Source organism: Alexandromys fortis, unplaced genomic scaffold (assembly GCF_014885135.2).
Source record: "Alexandromys fortis isolate MF-2015 unplaced genomic scaffold, M_Fortis_MF-2015_v1.1 scaffold_36, whole genome shotgun sequence".
Lineage (NCBI taxonomy): Eukaryota > Metazoa > Chordata > Mammalia > Rodentia > Cricetidae > Alexandromys > Alexandromys fortis.
In genome coordinates this window covers 6,628,057-6,655,949 of record NW_026067915.1, presented here as the reverse complement: position 1 = coordinate 6,655,949, position 27,893 = coordinate 6,628,057, and the positions used below count along the sequence as shown (strand labels likewise).

General features: G+C 45.3%; 1 protein-coding gene across 1 annotated transcript in view; it reads left to right on the top strand.

Annotated features, from left to right (window-relative positions):
- The first annotated feature begins 233 nt into the window (after positions 1-233).
- Positions 234-27,893, top strand: part of Col6a6 (collagen type VI alpha 6 chain) — a 135,064-nt gene continuing 107,404 nt past the window's right edge. The window contains exon 1 of the mRNA XM_050139360.1: positions 234-507. The gene's annotated coding sequence lies outside the window, so the exon portion shown is untranslated. The remainder of the gene's footprint in view (positions 508-27,893) is intronic.

Genomic DNA, 27,893 nt, shown 5'->3' with positions numbered 1-27,893 from the left:
CTGGTCAGGTGTTTGGGGCCCTCCCCGCCTAGCTTAATGTTCAGAATTTGGCGGGGGGCGGGGTGGAATTAGGAGAGAGAGAAAGGGGGGGGGGGAGTGTTAGTTCTGGTGCGCCCTGGCGCAGAGAGTGAAGGCAAGCCCCAAGCACGCCTCAACTTCCCCCGCCCTCCCCTTTCCTCTAGGGTCTGCAGGCAAGGGGGGCGGGTCACATTGGTGAGAAGCGGGGAGGGATCGTGTCAGCCTCCAAGGTCTTCCCCACTTGCCCTTCGGTCACTTCCCCAAGACTGGAGACACACGCCGGACCCTGGGGGCCACCAGGGTGGGGAAAGCAACATTCATAAGCAGAGCCAGGGACGTGGGAGCTACACCCCGCGGGACCCGGAGGCCAGAGGCTTCCCTGTCCCTGGAGAGTCACTTCCAGGTTCCAGCGGCTATCCTGCAGGGGACTGTGCGCGCTGGTTGTGCGCTCCGCAAATCTGCTTCAGGCTGGGTAGAAGTTTCCCCGAGGTAAGTCCAGGAGTCCTTTGGGAAAGCAAGAGACAGAACAGAGTTAACAAATGACCAGTGGTGGGAGGCAGGGGATCAGCCAGATGAGAGAGGTTGTGGAGGGCTGCGGTGAAGGAAAACCTTGTATTTAAAGGACTTAATCACCTCCAGGCAGAGTAAGAGCATCCGCACTCTCTGGGCTCCGTTAGTTTTTTCTGCCTCAGACTGTTGGAGACTCAGCAGCAGGCACAAGTCATTTATCTGCCTTCGGTTGGGAGTTCCCCACTACACACCCGAGGTTCTCCAGGGGTGAGAGGTGCCTCACCCAGTACTGTGTCCCCACAGCCAGCTCAGGGCCTGGCGCGTGGCAGGCACATAGGGCCACTTAACTAGGGAAAGTCACTGCCAACCCCGTAGATACCCGGCTTCTAAATGTCCCTGTCCCATGCATGTCACACAGATTTATTAAAGACAACGCTGGGATTTTATTGTTGGTGCAGGGGCCGAGGCGGGCAGGCAAAGGGTGTCTTTTTTTTTTTAAACCAATTCAAAGTGACACAGACTGCTTGGCTCATAATCAACCTTGCAAGTAATTCTGACCGGAGGAGGACAGAGGAGGAAGGGAAATCTGGAACTATGAATGTTCTTGGCTATGTGGCCTCTTGTGATACAGCTTCTTGTGGCTCCTTTAAAGAAATCTCTAGTACGGAGATGTTTCAAGAGGACTTTTGAAAATGCCAGGAGTCAGTAGGGAGATCCCCACCCACCCACCCCGTAGTGTTGAGGAGTTGCTGAATACCTAAGACTCAAGGTAGATCCGTAGAAGGATTTTCTTAAGGGTTTTTGTTGCTACAGAGTATAGAAGCCATACTGCCCATTTAATTTTTAATTTTTAAAGATTTGTTTATTCTTAATTGTGTGTGTGCATGTGTGTGTGTGTGTGTGTGTGTGTGTGCACTCTCGGGGGAATCTGCTGCACCTAAGTAACAGTGCTGGGGACTGGGGACTCCAGAAGAGGGCTTCCAACCCCCTGCAGCAGGACAAGTGGTTGTGAACCACTCCAAGCAGGTGCTGGGGAACCTCCTCAGTTCTGGGGAAGAGCAGTGCACCCCCTTGGCAGCTGAGCCATCTCTCTGGCTGTGTGTTGCCCTCTTTAATCTATCTGGTGGGCATCACTTTTTGTTTTATTTTTTTCTTTGCATTTCTTCCCACGCTTAAGGTTTTGCCTCAGCAGTTTCTCCTGGAACATCTTTCCCTTCAACGCAGCCTCCTCTTCTGACGTAGGCACAGTTTGTTCTCTAGGAGAAAGTCTCACTGCCACAGGGCAGGGCACGCTGAGGTGTGGGCTAGTCCTGCTCTGAGCTCTGTGGGTGTGACAGGGCCTCTCTGGTGCTTTGTTCATCTGGAGATGCTGCATGATCCAAGAGCCCACATCCAGCGCCTCAACTCTCAGACAATTCTCCTCAATTTCAAGCAAGTTTGCCCCCTTGTTGGAACACCTTGAATCTTGCTGTGTGGCTGGCATCTGCCTATTCGTGTGTTTGTACTGTTAGGATGGAACACAGGCTCTTATTTTTCTTAAATTGATTGTGTGTATACCTGTATGTCGCTGGGTACTGAGGATGTGCCCTCAGGTCCTTGTGATCCAAAGATTTTACTCTTTGAGGCAGTTCTTCACAGTTAGGGCCAAGCTCACAAAGATCCAGAGACTTAAAATAATGGTTTGAAATAGCCTTAAATGTTCTCATTGTTCTGAGAAAAACTATTCTTTCCTTTCACCCTTCCATAATATTAGACATGCAGAGGAGGAACCAGCAAGATGGCTCAGTGGGTAGACACTTGTCTCAAGTTCAGAGATTTGAGTCCCATCGCTGAGACCTACAAAATAGAAGAAAACCTACCTCTCAACTCATCCTTCTGACCTCTGCATTTGTATCTATATCATGGAATGTTCACATAGCACACAGACAGACCCACGAATGCACGCATGCGTGCACACCCACCCACCCACTCTCTCTCACACACACACACACACACACACACACACGCACTAATGGAATGTAAAAGGAAGGAAGGAGGAGGTGGATAAGGGTTCCCCTCCACCCATAAGTTTGGTATACTTAAGTGCTCTGTGGTAAGAAGTCAAATTTTATGATATTCACAAAGATTTGTTAAGCATTCATTAGGAAATGAATTTTTACTTCAGGAACAAAATCCTTTGGTTTTTGCTAAGTTTCCTAGTGACACAAATTTGACAAGAATATTGTTGTTAAATGTACAATACAATTTGTCTCAGTCCCTTCAGAGAGTCTCAGTTTCTAAGTTTCAGTATTTTCAATATTCTTGTAGAGAATGCTTATTTATTCATGTAATCAGTACTGACATGAGCTAATTAAGTCACTAAGTAAGGGCTGGGCTATAAGAGCTATGGCTAGCAATGGGTCTCTATCTGTTCATCTGGATACACGCTGTGCTACATAGTCCTGCTAATATAAAGTTCCTAAAAATGACAGCTGAACCCTTAGCAAATATGCCCTGCCTCTGAATTTTTCAAAAGCTAAAATTGATGTTGTTGGCGATATTCTAAGGTAAATAAATAGGATCCAGGCTAACGATTTTGCATTTGAAAGCAATGATTGCTCACTCTGGCAGCCCCAAGAAACAAGTATGATGAATCGAACATTTTCCATGCTTTTACTTATTTTTTTTCTTTTCAGTTTTATTTTGTGTGGGGGGGGGGGTTGGAGACAATCTTACTGTCGCCCTGGCTTGGTTGCAGGGTGGTGGTGATGCATACCTTAATCCCAGCACTCGGGAGGCAGCACGGTCTACAAAGCTAGTTCTAGGACAGCCAGAGCTGTTACACAGAGAAACCTTGTCTCAAAAAACCATAACCAAAACAAAAACCACGTAACCCTGGCTAACCTGAAACGTACTATATAGACTGGGCTGACCTTGAACTCATAGAAATCCTCCTGCCTCCTGAATGCTGGGCTGAAAGGTGTGTTCCACCACTTACTTATTCTTTTATTTGTGACACGAATATGATTTTTCCTTGGTGATTTCATGTTGGATAAAGTACTTTTAAGTTTGTAATTACATTTTATTTCTTTTAGATGTTTGTGTGTGGGGTGCGGGCAGTGGCCGGGGGAACAACACACAAGCCAGAGCATGTAGGTAGAGGTCAGAAGACAACACCTGAAGTGGGTCCTCTCCTTCCGGTGTCTGTCTGGGGATGGCACACAGGTTGCCAGGCTTGCCTGGTGACTACTAAACCTCTGGTTTTCCAAAGCGTTTTTTTTTTTCTCTCCTTCTCTGACTTCTTATAGTAGGGGTGGCCTAAGTTTGCCCTTCAACAGGCTTAGTTTTGAGTGACAGATGAGCCTGATGAAGCCGTTTGACCTCTTGGAGCCTTGCTTTGCTCCCCTTGCCCACGGAACAGAGAGCGAGCGAGAAAACGGGAGAAAATGTGGAACACAGGTGCCCCTCCAGCAGGAGGGTGGCGGGAAGAGAACCAGGCAGACACAGCTGTTTGGGATAGCTCTGTCAATGTTGAACCCAATGTTGTTCAGTGTTGCCACCCCAGAGGATGGCTTGTTTCCGAGGAATATTACACACGATGAGCAGGAACTTGTCAAGTGCAATATTTCTTTTGTTCCTCGATGTGTTCTGGTTCATAAAGAAAAGGCCTGTCACTTAGGCCTGCAGATGTCCTGGAAGATGTTGCTCAGAGGGAGGATGGGGGATGGGTGTCTGGGCTGAGCTCATCATGTATGTCCCCAGAGCTTAAGCTTTATGGTTTGAGGAAACTGCCCATAGGTAGGTGACTATAGAAAGCACACTTGAGAGGCAGGAGAGATGGCTCAGTGGTTAAGATCACAGGCTGCCCTACCAAAGGACCTGGGTTCAATTCTCAGCACCCACCTTGTAGCTCATAACTGTACCTCCAGGTTCAGGGGATCTGACACCTCGCGTGGCCTCTGCTGACACCAGGCAAACTTGCGGTGCACAGACTTCCACGCGTGTGAAACACCCATACATATAAAAGGGTAAAACAATAAGGTATGTTTGTTGCTTTTGAGTCTATGGATCAGGGTTCTGTGATGCTGGAAACATCTTTTGAGTCCACCCCCTCCACTCCCGTGTAGTTTGATGTCAGGTATCTTCCCTCAACCCCTATATAGTTTTGAGACAAGTCTCTCACTGAACCTGAGTTCTGACTGACCAACAGGGCTCAGGGAGCCCCATCTCTGTCTCCCCAGCACTGAGACCACAGTCACGTGTCCCAGCACCCAGCTTTTTAGACAAAGGCCAGGTGTCCAAACTCAGGTCTTCATGCTAGCCCTGCAGGTACATTAGCCCCTAAGACCCTTTCCCCAACCCCTGCTCCGACCGTCAGAAGAAGGCTATAAACCTCTGCCTTGGTGTGGTAATACATACCTGAAATCCCTTCCTTTGGAAGGCAGAGGCAGGAGGATCGGGAGTTCAAGGCTAACCTGAACTACATACTGAGGTTGAGGCCAACTAGGGCTACACTGGCTAGATATAGGATAGATAGATAGATAGATAGATAGATAGATAGATAGATAGATAGATAGGTAGATAAAATTCTCCCCTAAGTATGAAGTATAACAGCGACATTCAGAATATCTATTGAGGGGCAAAGTGTTAGAGTACATTAAAAAAAATAACGTTCCCCTGCCTTTTCAAGATTTTAAAGCACTCTTCCATGGGAGCCCAAGCTTTTCAAGGGGAAAAGAACAACGCTGCAGAGATCCTTTGCCACATAGTGGCTAGTGAAGAGGCACACTTAATGAAGAGATAATAGTCTCTGCCTCCCTCGGTCGCTCTCCTGGTTCTCACCCTCCTTCTAAATCTGGTCTTGGAGTGAGCTCACAGTCCTGGCATGGGAATTTGGAAGAGATACCCCAGGGCAGAAATGGACACTGTTTAGCCAACACGAACCATATGCCAAAGGAAAATATGTCCTGTGCTTTTCGTATCCCTAATTATTCCCATGGGACCTGTCACTTAATAGGTAGCCAATAAATATGTAGTAAAGAAATGACTACAAAGTTCTGGCTGGGGTGTGTGTTTCCTTGAAAGCTGGGACAGATGCTGTTAGACAATTCAGTAATGTACAAACCTTCATGAGGCTCTGGAAATCCTTAAGCTGTTCAATCGAAAAACCTATCAGCATGACGAATCTTATGCAGGATAAAGGAAGCCATTTCAACACCATTCATAGCCCTGCTGCTGAAGGTCGGTCTTGCCCAAGCAAGCAGCAGCTGGTCTACCATACTCTGAACCCCACCTTTGCGTATTATCTTGATCAGCTAAGATGATGCTCAGAGTTAAGTTTTTTTTTTTTTCCCGGTTCCAACTAATAAGTTCGTGGAAATTTTCTGCTTTACTTTTGGCACCGAGAACACAGTTTTTCTCCAAATGCCTGAATGGTAAAGGAAAGAGAAGAAAAATACAACATGAAAATGAATTTAGTGTAATGGACACGGACCTCAAAATTCTCCTTGGTTTACGAGGTGTTAAGTATGCACTCAGTAATTTAACCATTTATGGCTAAGGCTCTGGATTCTGCTGTTAGTTAGTATTATATGCGCTCTAACTTTAGACGGGGGACAGTTTTGCCAGGATTGGTTGACAAAGCCATTTGTGTTGGCTTGAAAAATAATAAGCTAATCAAACAGCTTGATTAGTGTTTGGCAAGCAATTCTGACCCAAAGTCTCCATCATACGGATCCAAATACAACTGAACTTTGAAGCTCATAGCGAGCCATCATACCGGATCACTATTGTCTAGTGAGGACAAAAATCATTTGGAGCATCAAATGGTACACGAACAACTTTTTGTACTTCCACCTCACCCCAAGCTAGCATGTACAAGTGAGCGTGTGATCCATTTCCTTCTGCATTCTCTCTGGGGCGGTTAGGATTTAAAATGCTAAGACAGAAAGCTTTCAAACAGGATCCAGACCTCAGGGTCCATGGAACCCTGCTCTGCTGGCTAGCAGATGATATCGGAGTCCCAACCATGTTCTCTCTTCGTTCACGTCCAACACCTTCTGCAGCCTTCTTATCTGCAGCCCTGTGGTTCTGCCTGAGAGCTGTCTCAGTCTTGGGGATCTCTCTGACTCATATGGGGTACTGTTGGGGACTTAAGAGCCCTGGGAGTAAAGCAGTACTTACATCAGGTTAAAGTTGATGAGGAAATACCCCATCTTTATGAACAACTCCTGAGGTCTGACCTATCCATTTTTCTCAGGTGGCCAAGGGACAAGTTCCAGGTGAACATAGTGGCAGATTACTTGTACATTAACATTGGTTTTCTTCCTCCTCTGTCTCTTTCCTGGCTTTCATGCTTCTAAGAGTCACTTTCCAAATAACCCAGTATCCTGGCTCATTTTTATTGTCAATGTGAATACAATCTAGAATGACCTCAGTTGAAGAATTGTCTTAATTGGATTGGCCTTAGGCTGTCTCTGAGAGATTATCTTGACTTATGAATGATGTGGAAGGACCCAGTCCACTGGAGGCGTCATCAATCCCTAGGCAGGTGGGCTTGGACTGTATAAGGAAAGCTGTCTGAGCATAAGTCAGGGACCGAACCAGTAAGCAGTGTTCCTCCGTGGTTCTTTCTTTGGTGCCTGCCCTGACTTCCTTCAGTGATGAACTTTGATATGGAAGTGTAAACCAGATCAACCCCATCAGTCTCTAAGCTGCTTCTGATCAGAGTGTTTTATCACAGAAACAGAAAGCAAAGCTTTCTTGTCCAGGGTCTGCCTTTGAGCAAACTGTTGCTTCTATTTCGGCGCACAGAGCAGATGATGTAATTTAGCTAGCTTAAATATACTTATCTATGATCATAATTTCAATGGCATTGGAGCCAAATATTAAGAATAGAACTCTTGCTTTTCACACTAGAGAACAGAATTCTGTGCCTAGCTAAAGCTCTTCTACTTGTGCCTGACATGGTTGGTTTCTTAGTTCTGATTTGCTCCTAAATTACCATCGGTGTTTCAGAAACTGTGTTTTGGGACATGGAGGGAAGTAGTGAGGATTCAGCATGATCTCAGAGCAGGGGGGTCTTTTCTGCAAGCCCATAATTAGAGAAACAGCACAAAACACTGTACTATTATGGAATGGCTTGGGGGTGCTCCTGAAGGCAAGGCTGGCCCTGCATGTGCTCCCAAGGTGTTCCAGGCACCTCTGTGGGTATTCGATGTTTGCTAAGCAAGGACTTCCCAGTCTTCACCCTCAGGCCAGACTCCCCAGCACTCAGCTCCAGTTCCCTGACTGCCCACAAGGAGCTTGAACCACACAGGCTGCAAGCCCAGCAAGCCCCATACAGTATCCAACTCCTTCCCCACTTCTATGAATGGCACAACCCAGGGGCCTCCCAGAAAGTCTCGGAGTAGCCTTGCAGCCCTGCCCTCTCCCCCAGCCCTCAAAAACCATCCCACTCGATCAGTTTTCAATCCCTAACCGTTTAATTTGATCCCAGTGATCTTTACAAACCCTCCCTTGTCCCTTGTATAGTGGCTTCCAGTTCCAATAGCGCCCTCTCTCTTGTTTGCCTAAACCTGGTCAACCTCCCCACCATTCTCCGACTCTGGTACTCTAACACCAGCCTTCAAATTTCAAGTCAGGGATCTTCCTAAAGTCACCTGCATACACTTCCTCTGCTTAGAATGTCCCAATGGATTTGGATAAAACCTATCCCGATTCTGGCTAAAATTCTTTTCACCATCTAACCCAGTGGTCAAACCTGTGGGTCCTTGACCCCTTTGGGGGCTGAACAACCCTTTCACAGGGGTCACCTAAGAGCATCAGAAAACACGGATATTTACATTATGCCTTAACAGTAGCAAGATTACAGCTATAAAGTAACAAGAAAAATAATTTTACGATTTTGGGGTCACCACAACATGAGGCTCATATTAAAGGGTCCCAGTGTTAGGAATGTTGAGAACCACTCACCTGACTTGAATTCACCCTTCCTGAGTCGTTGCCTCCAGTGCCTTCCACCAGGTTTGTAGGGAGACTTTACTCTCTCTCGCTTCCTGCATTTGTACCTGAAATGTCCTCTCCCTAGGACAGAGTTGTTCTCTAGGCTCTAAGGCCTGGCTAACTGCTTCCATCCGTGTGGAGTCTAAGTACTAGCTATGCTCGTTCCTGGACTCCCTCTACTGGGAATCAGTACAGTGCTCTAGTCCTTCTTAATCAGATTGCTCTCCTGTAAACGGATTTCTTTGACGTGTGTGTGTGTGTGTGTGTGTGTGTGTGTGTGTGTGTGTGTGTGTTTCCTCCAGGCCAGTGCCCGTCACTTAGTAAATGCTCAGCCCACATCTGTGGATAAATAAACAAGTTATATTTGGTTCTTTAAGAAATGACAAGTACTGGAGTCTAAGAGATGCTTTTTGAACTTTGACTTTCCCATTGACGAATGGAAACAAGACCCAAACCAGGAAGACTGAGAGGATTTGATGAAATTATGGGTTGTGGGTTCGGCACACATTTGGTGCTTAATAATAGTTCCTTTGGAGTCAGCAAGGTAGAAGTATGCTTGAGTTGGTCCTGAGACATTTTGAGATGGGGTGGGCCATGTTCCTGGAGGTGGAAGCTGAAGCCCCATGTTGATAGAGTTAGTACTTTTGGATGACACCCAGAGACAGAAAGGCGTTGATAACCCAGCTAAAATACATGTTTTTTCTGATGTCTTTTTGAGCCCAGCGTGGGCTTTTAGGAAAGCCAGGCCTCCCATAACTCTTCCCCAGTTTCCTCTAAATGAGCCTTCCCCCCAGCTGTCAGCCTCTGCATTCCCCGACTCAGAGCCAGGAACGGAGCTTTTTCTGAGAGTTTTTGCCTCACTAAACTCCTCCCCCTGAGAACACTGCCTGGCTCTCCCGCTTCTCCCAGATTACTGTCAGCATCCTGAGGTGGGGCCATTAAGTATCTAATTGTTGGGTCTCCGGGGAACTGTTACCAGGGGGGCTCCTACAATGTTAGGTGCTTTTGCAGGTGATTTCACTGCCTGAGGACACACAGTGAATGGATTCCAAGACTTGTACCACTGGGCGAGGAAGGAAAAAAGAACACATCTCAGATCTGTGTAGTAGGCAGCCTTGTGGAAATTGAGATAATGGCCCTGAAGGGAGGTGTCAGGCTCTGGGGACTTTTAGGTATATTCAGCAAGTTGCTGCCTTGGTTCACTTACTTAGGAGCTGTAACAGGACTGCATTCAAACTGGACACACAAACTTTGCAAACTCCCCATGGTCATATCCCAATCATTGTGGGACACAAATCTCTTGTAATGAACAGTTATTAAAATAAGTAAATTAATGATTAATGATGTATATATTAGGTTCTCACACCATTTTCTTTGATAGACCTGACTAGATAAATCCACAAATATTCATTCTGTGGTGCAGAATACTTTAAATGGTTGCTCCCTCACTCCCCAAGCCTGAAGGCTCCATTTATCTGTTACCTGACTTCTTCCTTGGGGCTTCAGCAGACCTTTCCACAGTCATTTTCCTCTTCTTTCTTTTTGCATGTGTATATGTGTGGTGTGTGTATAGGTATGTGTGCTTGTGTGTATATAGACACATGTATGTATGAGTATACATGTACATGTGTGTAGAGGCCTGAAGTTGACATTGAGTGTCCTCCTCAATTTTTCTCCTCTTTATTAAGATGGGTGAGCTTAACCCAAAGCTCACCTCGTTGCCTAGTCTCAGCTAACCAGTTTATCAGGGATCCCTTGTCTCTGTTCCCTGAGCTCTGGGGTTACAGCTATGCTATTGCCTGCTCAGCTTTTACACGGGTGCCAGGGGCTCTAAACCTCACTCCTGTTTGCATGGCGAGCATCTTATCCACGGGCCCATCTTCTCAGTTGCTGTGCCTTTCCTATGATAAAGCTGCTGTAAATGGAGTTGCTCTGCAGCCACGTTGGTCAGCTGAAGCAGCAGGGAGGGGCGCTGAGCTGGGCAGTGCACCAGGTAGGTGTGCAGAGGACACCTGTGCTGCCCCGGCCCCTATACCTGCTGACCTCCCCACTAGAAAGACAGTTTGCTGAGATGTAGCGTTTCAGGGAGAGCGGTGACCGGGACTGGCTCAGTGGTAGAGCACTTGCTTAGAGTGTGTAAGGGCCTGGGTTTGACTCCTCAGCTCTGGGGGTGAAAGCCTTGGTGGCTTGAGTCTCTGCCACTGAAACTGACTATGGGTAATATTTTCTCATTTTACTGTATGGCTTAAAACAGGGACTTAACAAATCTTTTCGAATATTTTTAGTAAGTAAAAATGATTGGTTATTTCCCTAATGCTCCCAAGTTAAAATTCTTTCATAGCCTAGGAATAAAGACCCAAATCATGAATGGGTCCTGTACAGCCATGAGCAGTCTGGCTACTTCCTTGTATCCGGTTTCATTCAGGGCTGTGCTGGCCAATTTTGTGTCAACGTGACCCACATAGAGTCATTCTCGAAGAAGGAACCTTAGGTGAGAAAATGCTGGCACCTGATTGGCTTGCAGGGAAGACAGTCATGCGTTTTTCTTGATTGCTGATTGATGGGTGGGGGGCATCTCAGTGAGTAGTGCCGCTGCTGGGCTAGTTGTCTGAGGGTCTGTAAGAACGGCTGAGCAATCCATGAGGAGCAAGCCAGAGAAGAGCATCGCTCCAGAGTCCCTGCATCAGTTCCTGCCCTCAGGTTCCTGCTCTGACTTCTCTCAGTGATGAAGTATTAACTGGAAGTTAAAACAAAACAAAGCCTTTCTTCCCTACGTTGTTTTTGGTCATGGTGTTTCACCATAGCAATAAAAAGTCTGGCATCTTTCTCTATGTTCTGCTCATGTTGATGTTCTTTTTATACCCCCACCCTTGGGTGTGTGTGTGTGTGTATGTTTATGTGTATGAATGTGTGTTCAGCTGTACCGAGGGTATGCATGTGTGTATGGAGGCCAATGACATCCTTGAGTATTGCCTTAGGAGCTGTGCATCATTCTTTGTTTTTCTATGGAACCATCTATCTTTGGCTTACAGTTTGGCAAGAAGGCTACACTGGCTGTCCAGCAAGCCCCAGGGATCTTCCCATCTCCTTCCTAGCCCTGCAATCACAAGTGCAGGCCACGCTGCCCAGGTCTTTTGTTTGTTTGTTTTGTTTTTGCAAGGTCTCTGAGAATCGAACTCAGTTTCCAATGCTCACACAGAAACACTTTACCCACTGAGTAATCTCCCCTGCTCATCTTTCAACTTCTTGACTCTCCAACTTTCCTTCCCACCCCAGAGCCTTTGTTTGAGCAATCTCTGCTTCCCAGCCAATACCACACTCCTCTTGGCCCTGGGAAGCTCCAACCATTGTATTCGCCTCCAAGCAAGCCTTCCCAGATCTCTCTAGAATAAGTAATTCTTATCGTGTCAGGACTTACATCATCCCAGTTTAGAATAAACAGTAAATTAAACATTATTCAGCATCCTTTCATGTCCAATGTTCTTTAAAGATGTTTGAAAAGGATATGAACCAAGTCCCACTTCCAGATAGGAAACAAATGGCAGAGACGTCAGTCACTAACTCCCAAGGGGAATTAAACACCCCCTTAGGTAAAGGATGAATTAAGGGGCTGGTAACTGATTGAGGTTGGGGAGGTGATTCTAGGTGAGCAGGAAGGACTCTCTGGAAAGGTGACATTTGACAGAGATCATAGTCTTTGGGTACCAATATCTCAACATCTCTGAGAGAATATGGGAGCAAATGAAGCTAGCTGGGGCCATATTCGGATGTGTTTGTGTGTGGGGGTCCCTTCAAGATCATGACTGGGAGGGGAATGATCTAGGTGAGGTAAGAATGAAACTCGGTTCAACCCAACTCAGTCAGTGCTGGGCCAAAATTCCCGAGTCTGACACCGGGTGGTTTACTTTAGCCATATTTAAGCACAGCACAATTTTGGAAAACAGTTTCCTGATGGCAATTAACTTAGGCCAGTGTCTACAACAAAGCTTAAGATGTGTTTACATTGAAACTTTACAAAGTGCATATGGCTTCTTCCATAAGAAGGGGTGTTTGGACTCAAAACCAGTGCTCAAGAGCAGGGGCTAGGGAGAATCACCGAGGTAAACATAACACCTGTGGGGGGCAGGACTGGCCTGGCCCTAAGATAACTTAGAAGTCAGTTAGGCTGCTGTAAAGTACAGGTGACATCTGTCATAAAGATGGGTTTATGGACTGAGAAGTGATGCTCAAAATTATGGGGAAGGGGGTCTGGGATTAAAAAGAAAACCACAATATTCTGGAAGATTCAGGTGAAGCCAGGCCCTACAGAAAGCAAAGGATCACCAGGTTACAAACTACATCCTTTCCCAGCATTCTGGTGGAAGATAGGCCAACATCTCCTTCCTGTGAAGAGACAAGCCTGTGTGTCTAACTTTTCTGGGTTCTCCAGTGCTTACCTGTGTGCACCAGGACCTTGAGTGGCTGGAGAAGGAAACTTCCGGCAGATGGTATCAGGGCCCACGGGGCCTGCACCATGCAGATATCCTGAGCCTTCCGAAACTGTGCTTAGTCTAAGCATGACGGAAAGTTACCAGAAACTTCTGCGTGGCACTTATGGATCTGATTTAGAGTCTTCAAGAATTGATGTCTCTGTGAAGAACAGATTAGGTCGGGGCATAGCTGGTGCAGTAATCCAGCTAGAAGCATCGGTGGCATGGACATAGTTGGGAACTGGCATTTGGAATGCATTTTGAAGATATGGATTACAAGACTTATTGATGAGTTAACTGGGAGGTGTCAGAGGGACCCTTTCTCTATGGTATGACCATAATTGTACCGTCATATTTAGTGACCCCCTCCACAAGCACAAACACCTCGTAGCCATGAAGATAGCAACATTATTCCAATTACTTTGAGAAAAGCTTTCACTATGTGTATGTGCATGTATGTGTGTGTGCATGTGTATGTGCATGCGAGCAAGTGTGTGTGCAAGCACGTGTGTGTGTGCATGTGTGTGTGAATGCACATATCTGTGTTGTGTGTATGCATGTATGGAGGAGGCCAGATGTCCGTATTGGGTTGCCTTCCTCAGTGACTCCCCCTTGCTTTTTGAGACATGGTCTCTTGTTGAACTAGACCCCACCCATTTGGACAGCCAGGCTGGCCAGGGAACTCCAGGGAACCTCCTGTCTCCACCTGCCCAGTGCTGAGATTGTAGCCATATACTGCTGAGTCCAGCTCCTCTGCTCCATGGTGCTGGGATTCAGAACTTAGGTTCTCAACGCTTCTGTGGCAAGCACTTCACCAACCAAGCCATCTCCCCAGCCGTATCTTCTCGAAGCTTGTTTTCTTCTGAGAAAAGGCCATCAGTGTTAGCTCTCCATGGGTAAATGTGAACCAAGGACCTCAGCGAAGTCAGCCGAAACCATCTGACATGAATCCTGTTTTGAAAGACACTACAGATCTCTTGCCAGGAGCCGCTGGTCCTTCATCTCCACACAATAAGTTAGTCATTCAAAACTGCCAGACCCACAAGGGCATTTTGAACAAAGTCACTTAGGAGGGCTCTCGTCAAGAGGGAGAGGAACATAGAATTCAGTCAGGGCTCCCTCTGGTCTCTGGGGGACAAAGCAGCTGCCTGCAATATAACTTTCTCAGGCAGGATCACATTCTGGGCTTTCTAATTAAATTCCTGATATAGATGCTATTTCATGTAGCGAACAGCTGGTGAAATTGGATCCTTGCTCTGCAGAGGCTTCGCAAAGCACTTGAAATTTTCTGTGTGATTGAATAGTAATATTTAGCTCTAGAATGCAGGGGGGGGGGATTAAAGCTAACCTACCCGCTCATCATCCCAGGCCTCTGGGGTGCTGTCCTCCTAGGTCTAATAGCTTCCTAACAACTTACTTAGTTTATTACCTTTTCTCTTTTGGTTGTTTCCTACTTACTACTAAGTCAGTGTGGTTTACACTTCTATGTGTGTGTGTGTTGTACACATATGTTGTATTTGTGTGTATGTGTGTTATGTGTGCATGCATGTGTGTATGTGTGCTTGTGTCTGTATGTGTGTTATAGATATATATGCAATGTGTGTTTCATACATATCTGTGTATATGTGTATCTATGTGTGCATGCATGTGTATTGTACAGTGTACATGTGCGTATGTTTATGTATGTTGTATGTGTGTGCATGTTAATGCCTGTTGTACATCTGTGTGTTGTACATGTGTTTGCATGTGTGCCTAGGGGCACACTTACCCATGTGTGCACATGTGAAGGTCATAGGTTAACTTCAGATGTCCTCCCCTATTGCTCTGCCTTATTTGTTTTTAGACAGGCTCTCTCATTGAACCAAAGTTCGCTATGTGTGACAATTGACTGGCCAGTGAGCCCCTGGGATCTGCCTGTCTCTACTATTCCCATAGCACCCAGAGCTGGGAGTTCAACTGTGTGCTGTTACATGTTGGAGATTTGAATTCAAGTCCTTTTGCTTTCCTAACAAGCACTTTACCCACTGAGCCATCTCCCCAATCCTGTTTTGTGTTTTGTTTGCTTTTCAAATGGGGTCTCCTGTAGCCCAGATTGGGCCTCAAATTCCCTACACAGCCAAGAATGACCTTGAACTCCTGGTGCTCTCCTTCCACCTTCAAGCTCTAGGATTGCTAGCGTTTACCACTACACCCAGACTTACAGAGGTTAGAGCTCTTTTCCGCGCTCCAGTCTCCTGGAGGGACAAACATCAAAGAGAAAAATACTCCAGTGAATGCTCAGCCATAGGTTTGCATGGTGCTGATAGGAAGATGCTGGGAAAACGCAGAGAGAGGACCTGATTTAAAGGAGAATGAACCAGGAGCAAGGAAAGGGATAAAAACGACAGAGGGGTCGGCGAGAGAGCTCAGCCAGTAAACGCGCTTGCCACCAAGATTGGTGACCTGAGTTCAGTCCCTGAAACTCACATGGTGGAAGGCCAGAACCGACTTCTGCAAGCTGTCCTCTGACTTCTACATGTATGCCATGGTATGTATTTTTAAGGCTAGAGGACGTGGCAGTAGCCAGATGGGCACGGTGCAGGACTCCTCAGACCTTGCCTCTCCATCACCTGGGACTTGAACGCAGCGTCTGGTTCAGGGTCTGTGCTGGAGAGTCTGTTTCCAACAGCTCCCCGGAGATACTGGCGATGCTGCCCGAGAACCACACTTAGAGCCCCACGGAGAATGCTGGCTGTTTCTGGAAAGCGCTCCATAATAAGCTGTTTAGTTCCACAGCCACGCAAGTGGTGGAATCACAGCTGTAGCTGGTTTGTAAACGATCAGGTAAGGCTGTGTTCCCGTAAAACTTCAATTAGCAAAGCCCGCACGAGCCTGGCCTTGCTGGCTGCTGTGAGTCACTCCAGCTCGGGAGAATCGGGTGGCACCTGGACCCTGACTCAGCTGTACCTAGAACCTTCGAATTAAAAAAAAAAATCCATCCACCAGACTTTTCAGATCAGTCAAATCACGCTTTCTGGGGTTAGGCTGGCTGGTGAGAGGTTCATTTGCTCCAGTGTAAGGACGGCAGGTTAGAATATGCACCCGGGAACGCCTCACTCCACATCCTGGATCTTTGGCTTGTTTATCTAGTTCTGGGTACCCTGCACTGCATCTCTGCACCCTAGCGTCTGACCTAGGAGATGAAAATTGATAAAAAAAAAAATCGCAGAAACTTCCGTAGTCGGGTGAGAAGAGAGAAAACAGTAGGGCAATTTCCACACTGCGCCTGTGCAAGGTAAGTCTTCAGCCCGAGACGCTGCTAGCGTCCTGGGCCTGGGCACCTAGCACAGAGACTTTACAGCCTCCGTGCTTTCCTCCATTTCTAAACAAATGGAAACTCTGCTTTCATTCAGAGCTGCTTTTGCTAATTAGGTGACCGTCGTGGCAGTTTTCAGAAGCTATTACTATTTGATTCAGAAGATGATGGCCCGCTTCATTTAGGCAATGGAACTCTAAGAAAAAGCCAGAGGTTTCGCGCAGAGGAGAATTCTCCTTGCAGCTTGCCTCTGCACTGGAGGCTGAACTTCGGTTTTAGTTGCCATTTCCAGTTTGTAAATTTGGGCCCCGCTGCTAGCCCTCGTGATTGTGTGAACCAATTCTTTACATCTCTTCTACCCGCAGCACGCGCTGTTCTCCAGAGGAAGCCACTGTGCTCAGTCTGCTCAGGTTTCTCGGCCTGAATCACTTATCAGTCGTTGGCCTTTGTGCATAATGACGCTTTATTGCAGGAAACTGTCCCACGCAACTGTCCTGTGGGAGTCTGAGCATTATTCTTTTGTGTACCGGGTGCCACTATTGTCTCCCATGCCAGTTGTAAAAATCAAAGCTGTGTCCAGATGGTGCCAAGTGTTCTGTAAGAGTGCAAAATTGTCCCCAGTGCAGAGACTCCGGCACCAACAAATGACAAAATACAAGGTCCTTTTCTTCTATCTCCGCTCCCGCTGAACCCAGCGCTGCCTGTGAACACCACAGGCTCGTCCTCATCGGTGGGCTCGGGTTACTTTTATCAATTACAGGTGCCTTAGTGGTGGAGGACAGCATATTAAGTTAGAAGCATGGTAGTCAAAGTACAGTGTTTAGACCACATCAGCAGCACCTGGACACTCTTATACACGTAAATCCAGGCTAGAGCTACTCACACAATAAACTTAGCACTTTTCATGAAAGAAAGCTCAAACCCCTACCATCAAAGTGGGCCTCAGAACTCTTCCAGATCCCACATTCCCACTTGGCTTCATCAGCTTCCCAGGGACTTTTTATAGCCCTGGAGACTCGGGCTGCTTTTTCCTATCAGTGTGGAACCTTCTGGAAGGCAGGGGTGGCCTTGAAAGAGAAGGAAATCATTTGAGCTCAAATTCTGCTGCTTTCCTACTTTGACTCAGGGAGCGGAACCTTTTGTAAGTTTTGGTGTTCGCATCCCCAGGAGGGGAATGGAGGGTGTGGAGGGTGTGCTTTATAGGCCGGTACTGGGGTCGGGATGCAGAGCGTGGTCTCCCCTTACAGACACTAGCCCGTATGAGAGTATGTGCTTATAGAAATGTCACCTTCGGAAATGTGCCAAACGAATGAATTTACATGTTATATTTTGCCTTTATTTTGTTTGAATCACATTTGAAATAATGTGTAGACTCTTACCTGTGCCCTCCTGAGATTAACCCATAAATTACCCAGTGGTAATTTTTGTGGCCAAGGCAAAGCCAGTTTGCTTAGTTCTTGATTTCAAGTCAAGAACTCATAACTATCCTCCCTGTCCCCAGTTGTCTAGGTCTTTATTCCCTCAGTGAGCATCTGTGTTTGACACAACTCAGGGGCAACTGTATTATGGAAATAGAATTTCTGCATCCCCTCCCACCCCCGGCTCTCCCTCTGAAGCAGTGCTTCTCAATCTTCTGAATGCTGTTACCCCTTAATACAGTTCCTCGTGCTCTGGTGACTCCTAACCTGAAAATTATTTTTGTTGCTACTTCATAACGATAATTGGTGAGAGAGGAGTGTTGAAATCTCCTACTATTAGTGTGAGAGGTTTGATGTGTGCTTTGATTTCTAGTAATGTTTCTTTTACATATGTGGGTGCTTTTATATTAGGGATATAGATATTCAGATTGAGACTTCATCCTGATTATGAGTATAAAGTGTCCATCTCCATCTCTTCTGATTGATTTTAGTTTGAAGTCAATTTTGTTAGATATTAGTATAGCCACACCCGCTTGTTTCTTAGGTCTGTTTGATTGAAAAAAATTTCCCAATCCTTTACTCTGAGATGTCTGTCTTTGTGGTTGAGGTGTGTTTCTTGTAAACAACAGAATGTTGGATCCTGTTTTCATATCCATTCTCTTAACCTGTGCCTTTTTTATAGTTGAATTGAGTCCATTGATATTAAGTGATATTAATGACCAGTGGTTGTTAACTCCAGTTATTATTTTTTTCTTTGGTGGTAGAGTTTGTGTGTTTCCCTTCTTTGAGTTGTGCTGGTGGAGGGTTGTTAGATGTCTGTGTTATTATGGGTGTTGTTGGCTTCCTTTAGTTATGGTTTTCCTTCTAGTACTTTCTGTAAGGCTGGGTTTGTGGCTACATATTGTTTAAATTTGTTTTTATCCTGGAATATCTTGTTTTCTCCATTAATGGTAAAAGAAAGCTTTGCTGGTTTTAGTAGTCTGGGATTGTATCCATGGTCTCTTAGTGTCTGCAGCACATCTACCCAAGACCTTCTGGCTTTCATGGTTTCCATAGAGAAGTCAGTGTAATTCTGATAGGTTTACCTTTATATATTACTTGACGTTTTTCCTTTGCAGCTCTTAATATTCTTTCTTTATTCTGTATGCTTTGTGTTTTGGTTATTATACAGCCAGGGAATTTTTTTTAATCCAGTCTATTTGGTGTTCTGTATGCTTCTTATACCTTCATAGGAATATCCTTTTTTAGGTTGGGAAAGTTTTCTTCTATAATTTTGTTGAATATATTTTCTGGGCCTTTGAGCTGTAATTCTTCTCCTCCTTCTACCCCTATTCTTAGGTTTGGTCTTTTCATGGTGTTCCAGATTTCCTGGATGTTTTGTGTTAAGAATTTTTTTGGATTTTCTGTTTTCTTTGATCAATGAGTTTAATTCCTCTATAGTATCTTCAGCATCTGAGATTCTTTCTTCTATCTCTTCTATTCTGTTGGTTATGCTTGTCTCTGTAGTTCCTGTTCATTTACCCAGATTTTCCATGTCCAGCCATCCCTCAGTTTCTGTTTTCTTCATTGCCTCCATTTCAATTTCAAGTCTTGAACTGTTTCCATTACCTGTTTGATTGCTTTTTCTTGGTTTTCTTGGGTATCTTTGAGAGATTTATACATTTCTTCTAACTTTTTGTTAGTCTTCTCATCCATTTCTTTAAAGGAGTTTTTCATGTCCTGTTTAATGGTCTCTATCACTTTCATAATGTTACGTTTAAAGTCTTCCTGTTGCACGATCGCTGGATTCTGCTGTTATCATGTTGCTTTTCAGGTTGTTGGAGGAATTCTTGCATTGGTGCCTACCCATCTCTTCCTTCAAATGCAGTCAGGAGAGTCTTGACGGTTTGGTCCGATCTTTGCTGTGGCTAACTGTGTACTCGGGTTTTTTTCTTGTTCGGCCCTCTCTTAGGTTCCCTCAGCACTGGAATTGGCTCTCAGATCCCCTCCTCCCTGACATAGGCTGTGGTGGTGGATCTAAAGACCCCGCAGATGGAAAGGCATGCTTGGGGGCAAGCTGGGATAAGTAGAGAAAGCCAGTAGCCAGGGAGAAGCCCGCTGAACGGCCAGAAAGTTTAGGGGATTGGAGGGTCCCTGTACTTGGTTCCCAGGGTGTCCAGCCAGGCGGGCACACACTTACCCCTCAGATGGATGTCCTGATACTGGATCAGGGCCACTTGCTGGCCAATGACCTCACAGACAAAAGGGAGGGCTTGGTACAAAGAAACCCCTGCAGCCATTGCACTCACCACTGTGTCCCCAGACCCTCAGCCTGGAAGCAGGCTGAGTTGGGGGATCCTAGGACCCTGCAGATGGAAAGGGTGCTAGGGGCAAGCTGGGATGGGATAAGTAGAGAAAGCCAGTAGTCGGGGAGAAGCCCCACTGAATGGCCAGAAAGTTTAGGGGATTGGAGGGTGCCTGTACTCGGTTCCAGGGGTGTCCAGCTGGGTGGGCACACACTTACCCCTCCAGATGGATCTCCTGGTCTTTTTTTATTTTGAGACAAGGTTTGCCCAAGACAGCTTTGGAGCCTGTCTTGGAACTAGCTCTTGTAGACCAGGCTGGGATTAAAGGCGTGTGCTTCCACCACCGGGCTAGGTGAGAATTCTGACATAGTTTCTGCCAGCAGTGAGGACAACAGTCACAGCTCCAGCCTGGGGACTTCCTTAGCCTTTTAGGGACCCTGACTCAGGCCAGATATGGATTTGTGGCTTTGCCAAAGGAATGAATTTCAGGCCTAGCTGGTGTGAAATAGAGCTATGGTTTTATAGGAAGAAAGGAGCTCGTGAACAATAAAAACATCATCGAGAGCATGGGCGTGGGCTTCCTTGAGATGGAATTGTAGGAAGACACACCCCCGTGTGGGTTTGGGTTGCTCAAAAGAGCCACGATGACTGTCTTAGCACGATCCGTAGACAGCATTTGGGGACTTTTAAGTTGTATTTTGAAACCTTGCTGAGGCACTGGCCCTGCTTCCTCTTTTCTTTTGCGTTAGGTGAGACTGCAGGGTGGCTCCACAGAGGCCTTGTAGGGATTGTCTGATCACCCCAAACCAAGATCCAGGAGGGTTCCACACGAGTTTAGTTCACATCCTTTTCCCATAAATAAATGGGCTTTCTGGGGTGATTCTTAGACAATGGCAGGTTTATGGCTCCAAAGAGAGAAAGGTTGGAAGCAGTATTTAATTTGCTGAAATTCTTCCTTCATTGCTGGCAAGAATTTGCACCAGGCTCCAGGGTGGGGAATCTGTTTCCTCTCTTGTTGTCATAGTTTTCCCGCTCTTTCTGTCTATCCCGCCTCACTGGAAACACTCTTCGCATTTGTTTCTAATTATAAATGGTCTCAATATAAGAATTTGTCTATAACAGAGGTACTTACATTATTTTTCTGACATTTGTTGGCATGAATAAGAAGTCTGTACAGCATACCTCTTCACTGTTGATGTATTGAGCACCACAGAACTATTTATCTTTTCCTGACATTTTGGTTGTGAGCCTAGCTTTTAATGACTAAGCCAAATCTTCAGCCCCAGAAATTTGTATTTCCTATCCATAACCTCTTTAAAACACCACGCCCTCTTCCCCATCTCTTCCCCAGGTTTTCTATTAGACCTGTGTCAGCTCTCTCAGCATGGTGTTCCCACCTCGCCATTCACACTGTGCCGTTCACACCGTGCCATTCACTCTACGTTAGATAATTGTAAAAAAATCTCCTGTCTTTGCTTCACTCTGGGAACCCAGTTGTTTGCTTTCAGCTCCCTATATAAGCAGGATGCTTACCAAACCCACTCTAGTTCCCGTGTGGATACCCTTTGCATGAATGGCGTTTTGATGTTTCTTTCAATCTCTTTTATGCTCTTTGGGGTTCAGTAGCTCTATGTCCTGTGATGATTGTTGTGTGATCCTTTTGCTTTCCATGGCCTCTTTAAGCACCTTTCATATAGTTTACAGCTGCATTTGGATGGTCTTATTGCCTCATGCAAAGAGATAGAACGTGGCATATAGTAGTAATCACCTCCATGTTGCTGCCTGGACACAGTGCAGAAAGGCAGTCCTGTCAGTGCTTGTGACTGTGACAAATTTAGCAGCTAACTGTTGCTGTATTTGCTACAGCTCAGCATTCGATTGTAGGTGTCCTGTTTCCCACCGCACAGGCAAGCAAGGCTGAAGACACTGCTCGCATTTGACCGACTGCCAAAAAATCACTGATAGCGGCATGGTTTCTGTCAGGCTCCTTAACCTTTGGATTCAGTCTCATCTTTAATACAGTCTGGATGATTTTTAACATTCCATTAGATTGTTGAGAGAATTGTGTGGTCACCTGGAACAATGTCTGTCATATAAGTAAATATTGAGTATGAGCTGGTCTTTTATTTTCTTTGATTTTTTTTTTAAAGACAGGATCTCACGCAGGCCAAGTTGGCCTAGAAATCACTAACCAAAAATGATCTTCCACCACTGATCCTTTCTCTACCCCAGTCCCCAAGTTCTGAGATCACAGGTATAATGACACCTGATTGTGTAGGATCCTGCGGATCACACTCAAGACTGTGTTTTCTAGGAAAGCACCTTGCCAGCCTAGCTATCTCCCTAACCTTGCTCTTCCTCATCTCAGGAATGGCCCTGTATCCCATCCATCATGGCTGCTCAAGTCAATCTTAAACATCATTCCAGGCTACTTTTGCTCAATGCAAGGTCAGAATGCATTTTTCTTAGTTCCCCACTCCCATCTTATTTATTATTGCTGATATTATTCAGTGTCAACTGATGAAGAAAGCTCACCCCAGCCTTGCAAGGCTTCTCTCTCTGTGGTTCTTTCTAGCAAAACCTTGCTTTTCTGAACTTGGGTCTTATGAAGTCAACCATCAGCAGATGTTCGGTGAATATCTATTTTGTGCTCACTCTGGGCTGTAAATAGAACCAGTTAACCTTGACCATACTTCCTACCATACTAACCCAGGCATGCTTTTGATTTAATTTTGATTTAGCTACAGTTAATAAATTCCAGGGACCAATGTCTTTTATTACCTCTCTGGTTCTCCTGGGTTTCATTGGACAGATTTCACTAGCTTATGTCATTGTTGGCTTTTGTGAGTTGTATCGGTTTGGCTTTTGTCTCTTTTGTGAAATACAGAAAACAGCAAGTTGGAGAGAGGGCTCCTCTCTTCAGACTTAATGGGATCAGCTGTAGTCAGAAGGGAGTGCCTGGACTGGTTTCCCCTTTACTGTTGCAAAAGACAACTTCAAGAAATAATTTCAAGTATGATAAAATAATTGTGATTATAGATTATCTCAGTTTTTCAAACATATTAGGTAAGATTCCCTCATCCACAGAGAATGGAGCATTGAACTGAGCTTCGCCTTGAGGGCAGCAATGGAGCAGTGGAGGTCTCTGGAGCTGGAAACACTCAGCCTTGCCAGGCCTCAGACACTCCTCAGTGACAAGGGGAAGGGAATTACTATGAACTTCACACATATGCTATAAAGAGCCAGTGAAACAGTGGCCATGGAAAGACCTGGAGAGGTACAAAAACACTGGACTCGGACAAGCCTGGACACGTGATGAGGTTAGGAAGCCTGCAGGGAAAACTCAGGGGGAATAAGATTTCTTTCAGGGATGTTACTCAGACAGTGCCTTTTCTAGATCACTTGCAAAAAGTCCCATTGTAAATAGAGCAATGACAAGAATAAAAACAATGCCATCCAGGGCTGGGGATATGGCTCAGTAAGAGGGCTGGCCACAAAAGCACAAAGACCCAAGTTCGCATCCTTAACAACCACAGCGCTCGCTCGCTCGCGCGCTCTCTCTCTCTCTCTCTCTCTCTCTCTCTCTCTCTCTCTCCCTCTCCCTCTCCCTCTCCCTCTCCCTCTCCCTCTCCCTCTCCCTCCCTCTCCCTCTCCCTCTCCCTCCCTCTCCCTCTCTCTCTCCCTCTCCCTTTCTTTCTTTTTCTTTCTCTTTTTTTTTTAAATATAATTTTTTATTGAAAAAAAAAAAAGATTTCCGCCTCCTCCCCGCCTCCCATTTCCCTCCCCGTCTCCCTTTTCCCCCCTCCTCCCTCTCCTTTCCCCCTCCCCCCCACTCCTCCCCCCGCTTCCTCTCCAGTCTGAGGGGCAGTCAGGGTTCCCTGCCCTGTGGAAAGTCCAAAGTCCTCCCCGCTCCATCTTGGTCTAGGAAGGTGGACATCCAAACTGGCTAGGCTCCCACAAAGCCAGAACATGAAGTAGGATCAAAACCCAGTGGCATTGTCCTTGGCTTCTCAGCAGCCCTCATTGTCCGCCATATTCAGAGAGTCCGGTTTTATCCCATGGTTTTTCAGTCGTAGTCCAGCTGGCCTTGGTGAGCTCACAATAGATCAGCCCCGCTGTCTCCGTGGGTGGGTGTACCCCTCGTGGTCCTGACTTCTTTGCTCATATTTTTTTTTTAAAAAAATAGTCTTCATACAGTAATATGAGCCAGCCATCCCAGTACCAAGGAGACAGAGGCTGGAGGATGCCCAGGGCTCACTGGCTAGCTATTCTAGCTGAATTAGTGAGCTCCAGGTTCAGCGTCATGAAACCCAACAGTCCTAAAACACCCTCTTTGCTCATCTTGTTGGTCCTTAGCCTCTAATCAATGGCAGCTGCTGGTCTTTCCACCATCTTTATAATTTCCCAGGCACCCCACAGTTGGAACAGTACTTTATGTTGCCATTTTTAGATTGGGCTTTTTCTGGTTGGTAATAAATATTGGTCTTCTCTGTCTTTTCATGACTTGGTCTCTTGTTTCTTTTGTCATGGAACCTTCCCATATCTGAAGGCTCCAGTGTCATTGCTTCTTTACCACATGCTGCAGTAGCTTCTGGGTCTTGGCACTTGTGACTGAAGTTGCCATAGTCCCCAGGGGCAGGATTTCCTGATGGACTTTCCATTATTGGTGTAAATGCTGCAGCAAATAACTGAGTCTTATATGAACACTTCTAGTCTCACAAGAAACTGCTCACCTGGCCTCCACAGGGCTGTGCCACTCAGGAGTCTCCTTTTCACTTGAACGCTTCCTGCTTTATTCCTGTTAATATATTTGAAAACACTGAAATGTCTGTGCCTTTGATTTTTTTTTTTTACTATTTTAAAGTAAATTGATATTGTCCTTTGATATTACCCTACTATTTATTTCTAATATATCATTCCTAATTAAAATGATTTCTCAGCATAATCTATTACTAAAACACAAAGATCCAATAGATATAAAATCTGATCAGGTTAAAGTTATGAAAATATAAATTAATAAGCAAAGAGGTTTAAAACGCTGTTGAGTATCAGTTAGGTTTCAGAGCACTGAAAGTCTGTCACCTTGCTGTGGGGAGGACAACAGCACCTCCAGAAAGTCAGTTTGACATTCTATCATAGCACTGAAGACACATACTCCAAACTCCCTCTACCACCAGTAGACACACAGCTAACAGAGACACACACACCCCAGAGGGTGCTCTACCACTGGTAGACACACAGCTAACAGAGACACACACCTTAGACCCCCTCTACCCCTGGTAGATACACTGCTAATGGAGATACACATCCAGAACCCCTCTACCACTGGAAGTTACACACCTAACACACTAAGAGGCTCACACAACAGTGTAAAATAGTGTTTATAATAGAAAAAAAATTAAGTTAACCCAAATGACTCTCACAAACAGTGATGAACAAGCTATTGTGTGTAAATACATAGACTAACACACAATAGTGGAAAATGGGCAGTTACAGCTCTGCAACTATAAATCAATCCCCAAAATTTGTAATAATGAAAAAAGATCTAAAATATCATGCCTAACATAAATCTGTTCGTTTAAAGTTGAAGACCAATGCTTAGTTCATCTTCAGATGACTTGCACACACGCCTCTCTCCACCTGGTGAGATAGGAAGAAAACACCAGCAGCTGGCCTTCTAGATGAAGAATATGCATCATTGTGCATTGGTTCGTGGTTCTGGTGGCCTTCTAGATGAAGAATATGCATCATTGTGCATTGGTTCATGGTTCTGGGCTGGGGACGAGACTAGAGGGTAAAATGCTGGCTATACAAGCATGGAGAACTACATTCTGATCCCCAGAATCCACATAAAAACTAGGATCAGGTGTTTCATGCCTTAATCCCAGGACTGGGAAGTAGAGAAAGGAGGATTCCCGGGGCCTGCTGGACAACCAGTCTAGTTAGTCAGTGAGCTCCAGGTTCAGTGAGAGGCTCTGGCTCATAACATGGAGAGCCAAGGAGGAAGATACCACTGCTGATTTATGGCCTCCACATGTACACGTACACACACACACACATATATACACACACATGCACACACATGTGTATACACATGCATGCACACACATGTACACAAACACATGTACACACAGATACCAGTGCTTTATCTTGCTATTTTCTGTAATTTCGAGATTTTCCTAAATAAAAAGACAAAACATAACACAGTGGTCAGGCAACATTAATGTATGTTGTTTCAAAGTACAAGTATAAAATGTTTTGGGAAAATGATTAGCAAAATGATTTTAGGTCTGGTGCTGCTGACTGAGAAAGGAGAAGCTTGGTTGGAGAGGAGGCCTCATGGATGCTCCTGAGGGTGGCGGGCTCTTCACCCTGGTGAACATATATGGCTTTCCCGTTCTTAAATTCTACAGATAAATCCTGTACGTTTTCCTGGATATATATTTCACAAGGCTAAAAAGGTCTAAACATTGTGACGAGGTACAAAGATTTTTTCAAAGAAGAATTGCTGTAACATGCTGATTTTTTTTTTTTAAAGAATTGGCTTGAGGCAAACAAGATGGCTCAACAGGTAAAGGCGCTTACCTGATGTTCAATCCCCAGGACCCACAGGGCGGAGGGAGAGAACCAGCTGCCCCAGACTGTCCTCTGACCTCTACCTTCGTGACATAGCGTCCCTCTCCACATACACAAACGAATAAGAAATATAAAACTAATTTTACTTTGTAACAAGAAACAAAAAGAGGCTTTTTACCAAGTCAGTCATTTACATGAATTCAATTAGGGCCAAAGGTGTCTGCTATAGACTTGAGTTAAGGCTCTCTCTCCTCTTCTGGTACAGTGTCGATTCTGAATCTGGAGCGGTTGCATGTCGGGTCATGCAGTCTACGCCCTGACCTGTACTGCACAGCACACACCCAGAATGCACTTCAGCAGATGCCTGGAACATTCGGCTTAGGATATCGCCATAAGAAAATTCTGGGTGATATCTTCATAATTTTCCAAGACAACTTATATTGGTTACATATCACTTTTCTGTTTATAATTGCTCTTTCTGCTTTTCTTATTAGGTTTCAGTGCTTTTGACAATTTTTTTTTGTGAAACATATCTTTGTTTTTATTTTATTCATCAATATTCTATGCAAACAATCATTTTTATTATCAAATTAGACTATACAGCTTAGGGAGGGTTCCTATTCTTCACAGTCTACAGGTAAAAAAAGCCAGTAGAACGGGATGTTTCCAAGCAATAAACTCACGATATTACAGGCAGTGGAGATCTCCTCACATCCACTTACCCCATGCTTGATACCAAAGAAAGATAGCTGCAGCAAAGATGTAAATGCAGAGCCGAAGCAAAAGACATTCCAGGGTCTGCAGTCCCTTGTTCTTGCCTAAATGAGATTGGCCCATCAGAGGATTCTCTTCTGGTTGGCTGATACCTGAAACTTCAATTGCGACTTGCTGTTCCTCTTGCATGGCCAACAGCAGTAGCCCTTTGCTTTTGACAAAATTTTAAGGCAAGAAAAAGGAGTCAGATTTCACATTTCCAGACTGACTTTTAAAAACTGATATTGTGTGTGTGTGTGTGTGTGTGTGTGTGTGTGTGTCTATGTGTTTAACATCACAATGTCTGGACAGTTTTACTTTAAGCATTTTTAGTGGTTGCCCTAAAGTTTGTAAAACTATTTTTGTCTTAATTTTGTTTATTTTCATTTTTGTGCTCCTACTATCACACATTTAATTAATTTATATTTTTTCCTTTTCTCTCTCTCTCTTTTTTTAATTTTATTTATTTATTAAAGATTTCTGCCTCCCATTTCCCTCCCCCTCCCCCAATCAAGTCCCCCTCCCTCGTCAGCCCAAAGAGCAATCAGGGTCCCCTGTGGGAAGTCCAAGGACCACCCACCTCCAT